At 36.5% G+C, this 13,252-nt stretch overlaps 1 non-coding gene and 1 pseudogene across 1 annotated transcript; one reads left to right on the forward strand and one right to left on the reverse strand.

Annotated features, from left to right (window-relative positions):
• Window positions 1–4,564: 4,564 nt before the first annotated feature.
• Trnav-uac lies at window positions 4,565–4,637 on the reverse strand. The gene has a single exon. It is a non-coding gene; the product is annotated as a tRNA-Val (tRNA).
• A 2,913-nt stretch (window positions 4,638–7,550) lies between these two features.
• Window positions 7,551–10,937, forward strand: LOC115229348 (annotated as a pseudogene).
• Window positions 10,938–13,252: the final 2,315 nt, after the last annotated feature.

Here is a 13,252-nt window from a genome sequence, read left to right on the forward strand (position 1 = left end):
GCAATTCCCAAATCACCACTGAACCGAGTCAATACCATAATGTTCCTCAAAAGGGAAGACAATTTCCTAAAATGAATTGACAAAGTTAACTTCTCCGAAGGTCTGTATTCAACGATGAGACTCAAGTGAGACTCGATTTTACGGAACTCGCCAATGATGCAGAATAGTACTACGAGAGTGGATGCACTCCAATATTCATCATTTCGACCACTCACAGCCCGGTCCTTGACCAAAGCAACTGAGATAATCCCAAACAAAAACCCAATTCCTTCTTATCCTTAGTAGAAAAGTCCTCTCCGAGAGCGTAAGCAAAGGTTAGCACATTTATAGGGTTTACTATGTCGTACTGGTCCTCACTCAGAGCCTGGGCTGTCTCGTACCTGCATAGTCAGCGAATTTGTCACCATTTTTTGCATAGAAGAGCGTGGTCCGTGTTTTCGGATTTGAGGTATTTATTATTCAGTCCACGTGCAAGAAGAGTGTAAATTTCAGGAGATTGACGAATTGGGCATGTCTTTAAAGCCTAACTATCAAACCACCGGGTTTTACATTCTTGAGAATATCTATTCCAAGATCCAGGTCCTTGTCCAAATTTCTCCTAAAAATTACCAAAAGTTGTACAGACTCGAATAAGGCAAAGACATAAATGAGTTGTATATTCAGACTAGCAGTTACTTGCTTATTTGACATATTTTCAACGTAAAAAAATAATCTTTTCATGTTCTTATCAACTTAAAAACAAGTTGAACAACCCCGGCCTCCTCCAAAGTCATAATTTTTCTATATAGTTATTTGACAGTATTTTTATATCCTGAAAATAACAATTGTGCAAGTTCATACCATCGAAGAAAAAGTAATGATAGTGCACTATTCTGACTGAAACGTAACGTGACAAAATTTAAAGTCATTACGTTAATATTAATGCGTTAGAATCGTCCTATCATCAATTATCATAAATAGATTGTTTTATTACAATCAGATAATTTAGTTAGTATTACTCGCGATCCTCGGGAGGTGGACTGGCTATTGCAACGGTTCTCGATCGCCGTTATCCGGGGGAACAGTTTGGCGATCCGCCAGGCCTCTGGCCTTCCCTTCGATTAATCGATATTAAATGATAGATTAAAATTTGGAAAAAATATTTTGACATTATGTTTAGAATTATCCTTGAAAATTAACATAATGAGTAATGCCGATTAGATAAAACTGAAAAGTGAATAAGCTGACTTTGAAAAACTGACTAACATTTTGGTTTTTTTTGAGCTTCAATAAAACTCTAAATTTTGATTCCATAAAAAAAACTATTTAAATTAAAAAACTTTTCATTCTTTACTAACAATTCAGATAGCTGCTGTTTTCATAATTATGATAATTAATTGGATTCTCGTCATAATACAATTTAAGGTCATATTTTACAAAAATTTTTTTTAATAAAAATTCAAACTAATTGATAAATTCAGAGGATCCTGCTGGCTGTCATGCGTGGCAACAGCTGTTCCCTCCGTCTCGCTGGGAGAATTTATTAGTTTGTTGACTTTACTTAGTAGTTAGAGCAATTAATTTAATAAATATATTATTGATAAATCAGTCAGGTGTTGACAGGCAATGATTTATAAGGTCAATGTAATAGGCCATATTAAAGCAATTAATTAAATGCAATTTAATCCTGTCTAGAAATAAATCTTTTTTATCTTTGGAAAATATGCATTTTATGAACCCTTAAAGATGCAGTGACGTTCCGTTAAGATGGTCTCATTATCTGAACTTGATTCTTGTAGCATTTGACTCAATTTTTTAGATTAAAAAAATTCCTTTATGATCTAAATATTTTTTTATTTACTTGAACTTTAAAATATCAGATTTTTGTTAGTTTTATTCTTCGGCGTGATATTAAAGATTTTATTTTTTTATAATCCGTCTGTACACTCATTTATAATCCGAACCTTTATTGCCCTTATTATTTTTTTGATAACAAGTGTTGTACTTCTGTTGTTGATCCTTGTTAATTCTGACAAATATTATTGTTGCAATTATGTATATAAATTTTCACACTAAAAATAGACAAATATGAAACACAATGTTTTGGTTGGGTGTACGGGAAGTGTGGCCAGTACCAAGACTCCTCATCTTGTTGAACAGTTGATGGTTAAAGTTCAATCATATTTCCAGAAAATTGCAAACGTAAAACTTGTTGTTACAGAACACGCGTTGCACTTTTTTTCGAAAGATTCTGTGAAATGCCCAGTCTATCAAGACAGTGACGAATGGGTTGACTATCATTTTTGATACGGCAGAGGTGGGAAATGATGGGGGACACTATTCTACATATTGATATCAGGAATTGGGCTACTCTCTTCTTGATTGCTCCACTCGATGCTAACAGTCTCTCAAAAATTAGTCACGGCCTCTGCGACAATTTACTTGTAGATTAGTATAATCAGTCCAGACCTCCATTGCTCGTTGTTGGCCTCCTGATAAGCCACTTCTCTTTGCGCCTGCCATGAACACGACAATGTGGGACCATCCAGCCACTTCCGAGGCTTTGGAAAAACTGCGGAATTGGGGATATGAGCTCATCCCCTGCATATATAAGCATTTGGCTTGTGGGGATACTGGTTAGACTTAGTTTTCATCTTCTCCAGGATTTGGGGCAATGGCTGAGGTGGATGACATTTGTAAACAAGTCTCGACTTTTCTTGAACGATGAATTTTTTTTAAATTTCTTTTAGCATTTTTGTTTTTTTTAAAAAGATTTGACTTTTATTTATCCTCACTTTACTAGTTTTAAAGTCAGTTTCTATTGTCTGTTTACGTTGAATATCTCATAATTGATTGATAAGTGACTATAGAAAAAACGAATTTTTTTCATCAATTCCAAACAAGATCGATTTGCAATCCGAACCTTAATGAGATTAAAAACTAATTTACAACATTATCTTTCAAGGAATAATTGTATTTATGCCAATTCTTCTATTTATCTTTTTTTAGTATTCATCGGATTTATCTCAAAATCAAAGGATCCGTCTGCTATCCATTCTCGCCATTAGTTAAATAAACACCGTTTATGTATTCAATCATCGTTAAATGATTTTTACAAGAATATGTATATTTTCTTGAAAAACTATAATCTTAGATTGTTCAGACTGCTGTAAATCCGTTGAATCTTAAACTTTCCCAGACAATTCGGATTTCGAAATTTTTCAATTCTGTCCTATTATTGTCAGATTTAGAATCTGGGGACTCGATATTTCTAGAAACTAAAATAATTATAATCATAAAATTGACAATATAAGTCAAAAACAAATAGGATCCATTTGTATCCTCAGTTAACACTTTAGACCTTTTCAGATCGATGAGGCCAATTTAACATCGCTCATTCGGAATAGAGGCATAAACATGATTAAACGCACAATCCCTAATTTGTCACTTTGTTATGGAATGTCTTAAGTCATATAGCGATGCATTAACATTCTCCAAATATCCTTATTTCTAGGTCAATCAAAAAAATCAAATTTTAATTTGAGATCAAATAGTAAACTACGAACCATTTTGTCAAAACAGGCCATGTTACCAATAACTTGCTACAAAATTATTCATTTTGCAAAAAATAAGAAGTCTTTATTGAGATTGAGAATTTATAAAGCAAAATATTCTTATATTTACTGAAGAATTTTGTTCTTCATAAATTAACAAAGTTGACTTAACTTACAGCTTACCAGTAATACAGGTCCTCAGAGAATTGAGAGAGTATCCGAAGATCTAGCTCCATACTAAATCCAATTTTTATAAATCATTCTATTGGTTTTGACACTTTACTACGCATTCAACGTCCAAAAATCCCTGAATAACTTCCAAAATATTTACGGTTACATCAATAATTGTTTGTGATTCAACTTGTTACTGACATTGATAGGAAAATTTCCACGAAAATTAACGACCAAAGAGAGGCGACTGGGTTCCCTAGCGAATTCGGGTCGCTGAGCTCGGGGAAACTGCCGTTGAATACCCAGCGGGGGTCGTTGAGCTGACTTGTAGGCTCTCGACTATCCTTTCAACGACGTCAAAAAATAAGACCATCGGACGTGAGTCACTTAAAACTTTTATTAAAAATCTGGGCTGCGAAATATTTCCGGTATCCTCGTGAAATTCGATGAGAAATGAGGAAATGGATTTAGTGACTTGTGTATTGAAATGGATTTAATTACAATTTAAGACCCAAATACATGGGAGACCCAAAAATCCCTAAAGTCAAAGGATTGTTTAGAAATTTAACCAGACGACTCAAGAAGCTTTTCAAAAATGAAAAATTGTATAATAAAAATAAATTGATGAAATACATTGAAGAGGCTATCTATATAAAACGAAAAGCCTCCTCATCAATAAGTAGGCTGTTTCTTAAATATTTCTTAGGAGTTAGTCAATCCAGGGTATTGCTGGATTCCAGAATTTAATAATGTACTAGTAGAAAAAGACAGCATTGAACAAGAAATTCTAACAATGTCTCACAATTTATTTACCCGCGACAAAATATGACCAAAATGTTGAATTTGGAAAAATGCAAAGATACCCCGACTGGGAGTCGAACCCAGAACCTTTCGCGTGTAAGGCGAACGTGATAACCGCTACACCACCGAGGCTTTCATTTTAATTTTCGTACATTGTAATAAAACCTCTATCACTTAAATAGATGACATTACTCATTCCATGTTCCAACTGTCCGAAATGAGTATAATCTGTTTTGTCAGTACATGAAGGTGATTCTCTTAGAGTACTCTCCTGACTACATTTCATCGTACTCACTTGGCTTGAATTCGATCAGACCGAAGTAGTAATCAAGCAAAGAAATAGCATACTCATTCAACGAATAGAATTAGTTTTCCGCAATGAGGCGATTTTGCATAATATTGACGCCAACTCCACAATTTCTCGTTTTTTTGATCAAGACAAAATACTTGTATTGTTGCTTTTCCTTTAAGACGTTCACTGGATCACCACACACAAAGGTCACCGATTTTTGTAGTCAAGATCCATTTAATGAAACCTTCCAGAGCTTTGCCCACTCTACTCAGCTGGACTAACAGAAAAAATATATAAACAAGAACTAGCTATCATAAACGTATTTAGAATACGTAATTTTTATCAAATTATGTCATTTGTTAGTAGGTAGAAAATAATTATGTGAAGAGATATGACATTGTTGTCCGCAGATTAGCCAATGGTGGCTGCCATTTTGCATTTTTATTTAATTTTCGAAACTCTGTCGGTCCAAGTTTGTCAGATTTCTTTCCACTTCTGCTTTTCAGTTCAAGAAACAGAGCTGCTTAAAAGTTAAAATTTAAACCTAAATTATCTCTAGGCTGGAGGGAAATGCTGCGTGAATATTCCTCCAAGTCGATTCCTAAGAGTTTCCTTATTTCCAATGAAATAAACTAAACTAAAAGTTATCAAAAAACTTTGATCAGATTCCAATCTCTGATTCCAATTTTGGGTAAATTTGAGGCGTGCATGTGAATTAGTTTTCGGCCATTTATGTAGTTGTTCTCAAAGCATTCCTTTCGATTAATCAAGCATTGATTACTGCCAACTCAGGGTGGCCAAGTTCTGTTTTGACCCAGTCTCCCACCTGCTTGATAGACCAGTCAATGCAATCTGGTACACTAACTAATTCGTGCTGAGACATTACAATAAATATAAGCTTTGTCTTGGGAACAGTTTTCTGACTATTTTATATAATTAAATTATTTTAAATAAAATAAGTGTCTCTTTGTGAGTCAATGTCCGCAAATAAACCATTCAACGAAATCTTTTTAGAATACAGAGAAATAATAAACAAATTTAAAAAGTAGATAAATAAAATAAATTCTAGACGATCAAAAAGAGCAAACAACAGCGATCTCATAAAACAAATGTCTGCCCTAATAAAGTCCTTCCACCACCAGGGAGAATTCGACGATGACTGTGCCGCATTTCTCCACTACCTAAGCCACGAGTAGTCCAATTTATCATAAAATTAGTTTTCAGGCAGCCTGTTCTAAGGAAGTATTGTCCGACCCGACAGATCTTATAGAAGCAGCCAGGAAATACATATCCCACGACACGTACTGCAGAATGAATCGTTTCATAACATTCGGAGAGGATCTGGAGAACGCAATACAGTGCTACAATCAGTGCATTCAAGTTGATTTGTGTCATCATTCGGCAGATCTTCATTGCGGCCAAAAAAAGCCTAAAAGTATTTCAATTCAGTTTGGAAATCGGGCACTATTTGATGGTACTAATATTACATTTTATTAGAAAATTTGCCACTTTCCGGATGCTCTGAATTTTCTATACAAAGCATTGGAATACTCGGAGAGTGTATTCTAGTATATAACCCAGTCAGGTGGTTGTCGAACAGATATTTGTAAAGCAGTTGATAATAGAGTGCCATGTGGATATCAGTTGTGTGCTGACTGACCCAATTAGACGAATTCGAGAGTGCATTCGACGTGGTTAATTCGGTTTTTGAGTTCGAGGGAGTGTCGAACAAAGCATTGCTGTACCCTCTCTGTGGAGTACTCGTCCAGTTGGAAATATCGAGAGTGCTCCTCCTCTGCATTGTGAATGTATTGAGTAGGCTAATTGGCCAGAATTGCTCTATTCCTGTGTGGGAGAAGGATTGTGCGATTTTTGGTAAATATTGTGGGAGGACAGTCGAGGAGGACCTATCGAGAGGACCCGAAGGTTGTGTTCTGAATATGTTTGACAGATAAACTCGTGTCGACTGAGGTGTACCAGTATTTGAAGACTCTTTTGGTAGACGAGATGGGAGATTGGTAGGTGGCTGTGGCTGATTTGTCTGTCGATGATGTCAAACAGGTCGAGGAGTTGTTTGGACCTGATTTAACGCGCACTCATTCTTTACTGTTTTCTGTACTCAAGGAGAAGATGCACAACAGATTAGTCCACGTTATTAAAAAACCAAGAAATTAACCTTTTTATTTTTAATTTACTTATTTAATTAAATAAATTATATTTTAATTGCGGTTTCTTGTGTGTCACTAGGAATGGACTATGCCTCACTAAACTTTTGTATCATCACTCTACTGTGGGTTCTCTTTCTAATCATTTCGTCCATTTTCCTGAAGAAATCTCGCTACAAGCTGTACGTAATGTCCCCTAATGTGTTTAGAATGATAATGATTCTACTCGCCATTACTGCGATATGTTGCTACATTCAGTACAATCAGTTTTAATTAACGAATTTAGTTGGTTGGTCACGTGGCTAATACAGCTGAACCCACTGGTGGCACCTCAACTGTCAAAACTCCATTTATATGCAATCAAAAGAGGGTGGAGATGATCTTGTTTTACTGTCTTTAATTAAATTATTAACTACAACTCTTTTTAACTATAAAATACTAATTTTAAACCATTCAAAGGTCCACCAACATTTAGTAATATTTGTCACCACAATAATCAATATGAGTTTTACCTTTTAATATAATTTAAAACTTTTTAAAATTAAAACTTTAAATTTTATAAAAACATTTTTTTCACGTGTGAACAAAATGAAGCTGGACAATCAGTCTATGCAATGTCTGCGCGTCGCAAAAGTATTCAAGGAGAACCGCAAGGAAATAAATCACATGGACTTTACCAAAAACGGGGAGATTCTCATCACAAGCGGAGATGATGACCAAATTTCAATCTACGACTGCAACAACGGAATGTATTCCTCCACAAAACTCTCCCAGATTCCAGAGACTTTTAAACAGCAAGAAATATGGGGTGTCTCTAATCCAATACACTCACGCGGAGAATACGGTCATCCACGCATCCACCAAACTGGACGGTCCTCCCCCTCCATCAATTCATAGACAGTGTTCGGTACCTCTCACTCCACAATAATCAGTATATTCGCTATTTTAGTGGACATAGTGATCGGTAGGGAGAATATTGTTTATTTTAGAGTGACCTGTCTCCAGATGTCCCCACTGGATGATCTCTTTCTTTCCGCCTCCCTCGACAAGACTGTGAGGATTTGGGATCTCAAGTCTCCGAATTGCCAGGTTTGGGTGTTTGGGGAAAGTAGGGAATGCTGACTGTCCCTGACTTCCCCGTGGCCGCGATCGACCCCGAAGGACTCATATTCACGGTGGGATATCGGTCTACACTCAAATTTTATGATTTGCGATCGTATGACAAGGTTTGTTTGATTTGCTCATTGGGAGGGTCCTTTCCTCACTTCGGACATCAAGGAGACCCCCGAGTGGACGGGCATTAAATTCAGTCCCGACGGGAAAAATATTTTGGTCTCCACTTCCGGGTGCTGTCATTTCCTTGTGGATGCATTCCACGGGACCTTCAAACACGCATTTGAGGCATTTCTATTTGGTTACTCGTTTAGGGATTTACCAACAATCATTCAAAAATTGAAGCAGATTTCACCCCGGACTCGCAGTATGTGATTTCTGGTTCTACTGACGGTGGATTGCATTCCTGGAACGTCGAGTCGGGGGTCAGGACTTGTCAAATCAAGTCGACTTTGCCTAACGAGTGTGTTCGTCTTGTCCGCTTTAACCCCAAAATGATGCTCTTGGCTGCTGCTTCTCTACAACTTGTTGTTTTCTTTTTTCATTTTTAGGGATTTTATCTTTCGTATTTAGAAGATGAGTGACTTGTTGGAATATTTGAAACAAAGTTTTTCGCTTTTTTGAGTGCGCGCGTAGTGACGAAACGAATTAAAGAAACAATATTTATAAAGATTAAATATTTAAGACGGTTTTATTTTATTGCTCCACGATTTTTTTGGAGAGTCTTTGTCGCCGTCGAGTTCGTTGACGTCGTTTTTAGGGGAAAATAGCTTTTTTATTTTAGACAAATAGTTTTTTTTATTTGTTCCTATAAAATGATATTATTTGTGTACTTTTATCGATGTCATCTCCTGACAAAATAGTTTCGTCCTTTTCAGTAACTGGTTGACATTGCGTGATGTGACTTTTCTCAGAATTCATTTGTTGATTCTGATCGAACAGTTCTATCAACCTCTTAATTATATGTTTTATAAAACAACGTGACATTACATCATTTGCTCACATTTAGCGAAATAATTCTGAAGGATCAATTATTAGTAGAATATAAAGAATTATTGACTTGACTTTATAATATGCGTAATTAGCTGCTTATGTACTTTATTAAATGAGAGTTTCTTGATACATTTTGTTATAGAAATTGCACTTTCTAAAAGTTATTTTACGTGTTTTCTAGAAGAGTGGGGAATTGTATTCCTTGATCATCTCGAAAGTTAACAATTTTCATTTTGTCATGTGATTTCTAAATGGGTAAGAACATTTTTAACCTATGATGAACAGATTATGCTCTCTGAGATTCAATTTAGAACCTGCGTTCCCCAAAAAGAAATCAAATATAATTTCTGTTAAGTAAATATCGGAGATTTCATAAACACTGAATTGTTAATAACGTTGATCCTTGAAAAATACTGTCAAAATTATTTTTACTTTATTTGGAAGGAATTTTGTAAACATATAAATTGAACTTTAAGGCAAGTTTGTTACATAGTTGAATATTTCCATTCTAATTAAGAAAATGGAAAAGGCTTCTTGGCCATTCAACAGGACCAACTGTTAAAAGACCAAGACCTTAGCAACCAAAAGCACATCACCCCGATTTAATTATTCACGAAAATTGTTCCCCGCCCGTCCCGCACTTGCGTTGGTTCCAGAATCCAACATCGGGAAAAGCTGAGAAAGATCTTGAGGATTGTTGGAATCACATAATTAATTACCCTAATTAACTTTTGGTGATTCTTGGGTTAAATGATAATAATTTTCATTCTAAATCAAAACAACGACTTGATCATTGACTTTGACGGGTCACTATTTATTTTGTGTTCTCTTAACACACAATTCGTCCAGATGCTCTCTCCATCCTGCAATATGATGTCCGATTAGATATACTCAATTACTTCAGTCCAATTCTCGTGTTTGAATTCCGTACTTAACTTTTTATGTTCCGTTCTTCACTCCTCTCCATGTTAATTTTGTAACACCGTCGTCCCTTCTAGAGGTTTTTATTGACTCACAGATTCTGAGCCTCTTTTCTAGCACTTTTGCATTATCTTGTATTTGCCTAGCAGTTCTAAGGAACTCTTTTTTCTTAGATTTTCGGTATCCATGCTTTTATCGTAGTTTCACTTTTAGTTCTTATCTTGCGTCGGGCTACCTTCACTTTCGAACTCCTTTTTGAGTTTTGCCACTTGATTAATTGTATCCACTCATTTTCCTCAAAAATTGAGAGGTTTTCGAAAGCACACCGAGCAAAATAAATTATATTCGTGACCTCAATCATGCTTTCTAAATGATTTGATTAGAAAAATTCATGAATCGCCGCATTTATTCCGATTAAAATCACCCTCTTAATTTGCGCTTTTTTGTGGGTTTCTTTGCATTTTTGGAGTCATTTGGACAATCCGTGTTCCAAGCATCCACCTTATTATAACATATCCTAAATATCGAAACTTCTGCTTTTTGAAACCCTTTTCTAGAATCCAATTCACTTCTGAGCATCTCCTCTTGGTTGCAGCCTTGCTATTAATATGTTCCCTTTTAATTGAAACTTTGAACTATTAGGGGCCATATTCTAAAAAAGTTCTTTTTATTTACCTGATTCATCGTTGCCTGCAAGCACATGAGGCTAGCGAGTTAGTCCGGATTGCTTATACTTTTGGTTCTCTTTACCAAGGAGAACTTGGTTGTATTTATGTTTGGTTTTTAAGAGTTTCCACAGGTAAGTTAACAGGAATGGAATCATTGCCTTCAGTTGACACCAACATGCTTCCACCACAAGAAAATAATGATCCACACTTCCTAATATTCGACATCTTTCATTCTAAATGCGACTCCAAAAGTCAACAATCCGAAATTGACAGGTTTTAATAATTACGGCAAGAGAAGATAGCAAAACAATACTAGTCGGTTTAAATGATCTTTTAGATATTTCAATGAATTTTGCAGCTCTCGAAATAAAGAAAATTCGACGGTATTTTACGTTGTCGAAAAAGATTTGAATAAATGGTTGCTGGTAGAGGTGGTATTCCTGGGATTGCGCCTGGACTGCCCTTTTACGTCAGAAAATGGCTTTTGTAATCTTATATACAAATTATATGTTTGATTTCTCGCCAATATTAAATCTAAAACTGTTAAAGATTCTAAATTTAAATATATTAATTTCAATAAATAATTTTTTCCTATTTTAAAAAATAAACACATAAATTTTCCAACGTGTAGTTGAGACTTTTCTTGCGTTAAACCGAATACAACATTTCTACTAAAATGCCAGTAAATAAACCGCGGAATGACCGAGTCGAAATGGCTCGTCGGTGCATAGAACAGAATCCTTACAACACGGACGCCTGGGACCTCTTGATTGCAGACTCCCAGGTGGGAATATCTAATTTATCCCATCAGACCATGCCCATGAGCGAATGTAGAGAATTCTACGAAAACTTGGTGCGACAATTCCCAAACAATGGGGCCTACTGGAAAGCATATGCAGATAAATTAGTTTGTGTTGAAGAATCACATTTCCAGATTGCATGCAGAGATTATGAATCTGTGGAAAGTCTTTTTGAAAGGTGTCTAACAAACGTCCTCCACGTCGACTTGTGGAAAACGTATTTATATTATATTAAAGAAACGAAATACAATTCTGCCACTTTCCAGTAGACGAGTGTAATACTGTTAGTGAAAGCATGGGAAAAGCCTACGAGTTTGCCATTTCGAGGATTGGGTTGGATTACTTTTCCTTCGGGATATGGAATGACTATCTGACATTCCTGACGAGTGTGTTTGTGTGTGTGCTGACCAATCCAAGGCCTACTCAGAAAATGTCATCGGAGGCACTGCGCATTCAGTTAATAAGAAAGATATTCCACAAAGGAATAAGCACTCCAATGCAGCACATTGATCTGCTCTGGAATGACTACTGCCACTTTGAACAAGTTTTATTAATACTCATTTTGAGGTCCACTGCCAGCCTGTGGCCAAGAGGCAGATTGAGGACAGAAGACAGGACTATAAATCGGCGATTGCCATGGCTGCGAGGATGCTGCCCTTCATTGAACGACTTGATTGTACAGTCTGTGTGGGTTACGGGACTCCCGAGGCTAAGGAAAACGTGAATTTGAAATTGTTCATTTTTAGACGAAGGCTTGGAAAGAGTACATTTCCTTCGAAAAGTCAAATGTGATGGAAATTGAGGACATGGGACTGTTCAGTGAAAGATGTAGGACTATGACTAATAAGTAGTGATATTTGCATTTGAACAAGCCATGCTCTCATTGGGAGGCAACCTCGAGATTCTGATCGACGTGACTGCCTTTCTTGAGAAGATCCGACTGAATATTGCTCGGAAGGGGGTGAGTATATCACATTCATTCAAAGGACGTCAATCTACTCAACAAACTGACTGACGAGATTGCCAGAATATACGGCAGGGCTACACAGGAGTACTTCAAGGACTCAGTTCTTGTCCATTTAGCCCACGTTCGATTCCAAGAAGTTTGTATTTATACTTTAAATGAAGAGTTGTCTGCGCTACTCAAACGCCCACTCGATTTACCGCAACCTGCTGAGTGATACTGCCTCAGTGGACTTGATATATATTCACTACTTCCGGTTTCTGCGGAGAGTGGAAGGAATGAACGCTGCGAGGAATGCATTCATCGAAGCCTGCAACGACCCGAGGACGACTCACCGAATCTACGTTGCATTTGCATATATGGAATACTACTGCATCAAAGTGGGGCATTGGGTCGACTTTTAGGACAAACAAGTGGCTCAAAATATTTTTAATCTCGCACTCGATAAGTTTGGGGACAAGTCCAAAGATTTGGTGACTGCATATCTTGATTTTACTCTTCTATTGAATGGTTTGTTAATATTTCATGCATGTCTAGACGATGGTATAATCAGGGCTGCATTCGGGAGGTATTTGGGAAATGATGTGTTTGTGTCGTGCTTTTATATTTTAGTGACTTGCTGCAAAAATACGGAAACTTTGAGTCCTATGCGGGAGATCTACCCGCGATTGAGAAGATCGAGAGTCGTCGAATGACACTAATGAGAGATGTATTCATTAGCCTATAACTAGGACGATATTGTGGCACAAGTTGCCGAGAATTATTCGTTCATGGACTTGACACCACTGCCCAAAGTGGACGAGACCACCCAACCGGAAGTGACTAATGTTA

Source organism: Octopus sinensis, unplaced genomic scaffold (assembly GCF_006345805.1).
Source record: "Octopus sinensis unplaced genomic scaffold, ASM634580v1 Contig12488, whole genome shotgun sequence".
NCBI classification, from domain to species: domain Eukaryota; kingdom Metazoa; phylum Mollusca; class Cephalopoda; order Octopoda; family Octopodidae; genus Octopus; species Octopus sinensis.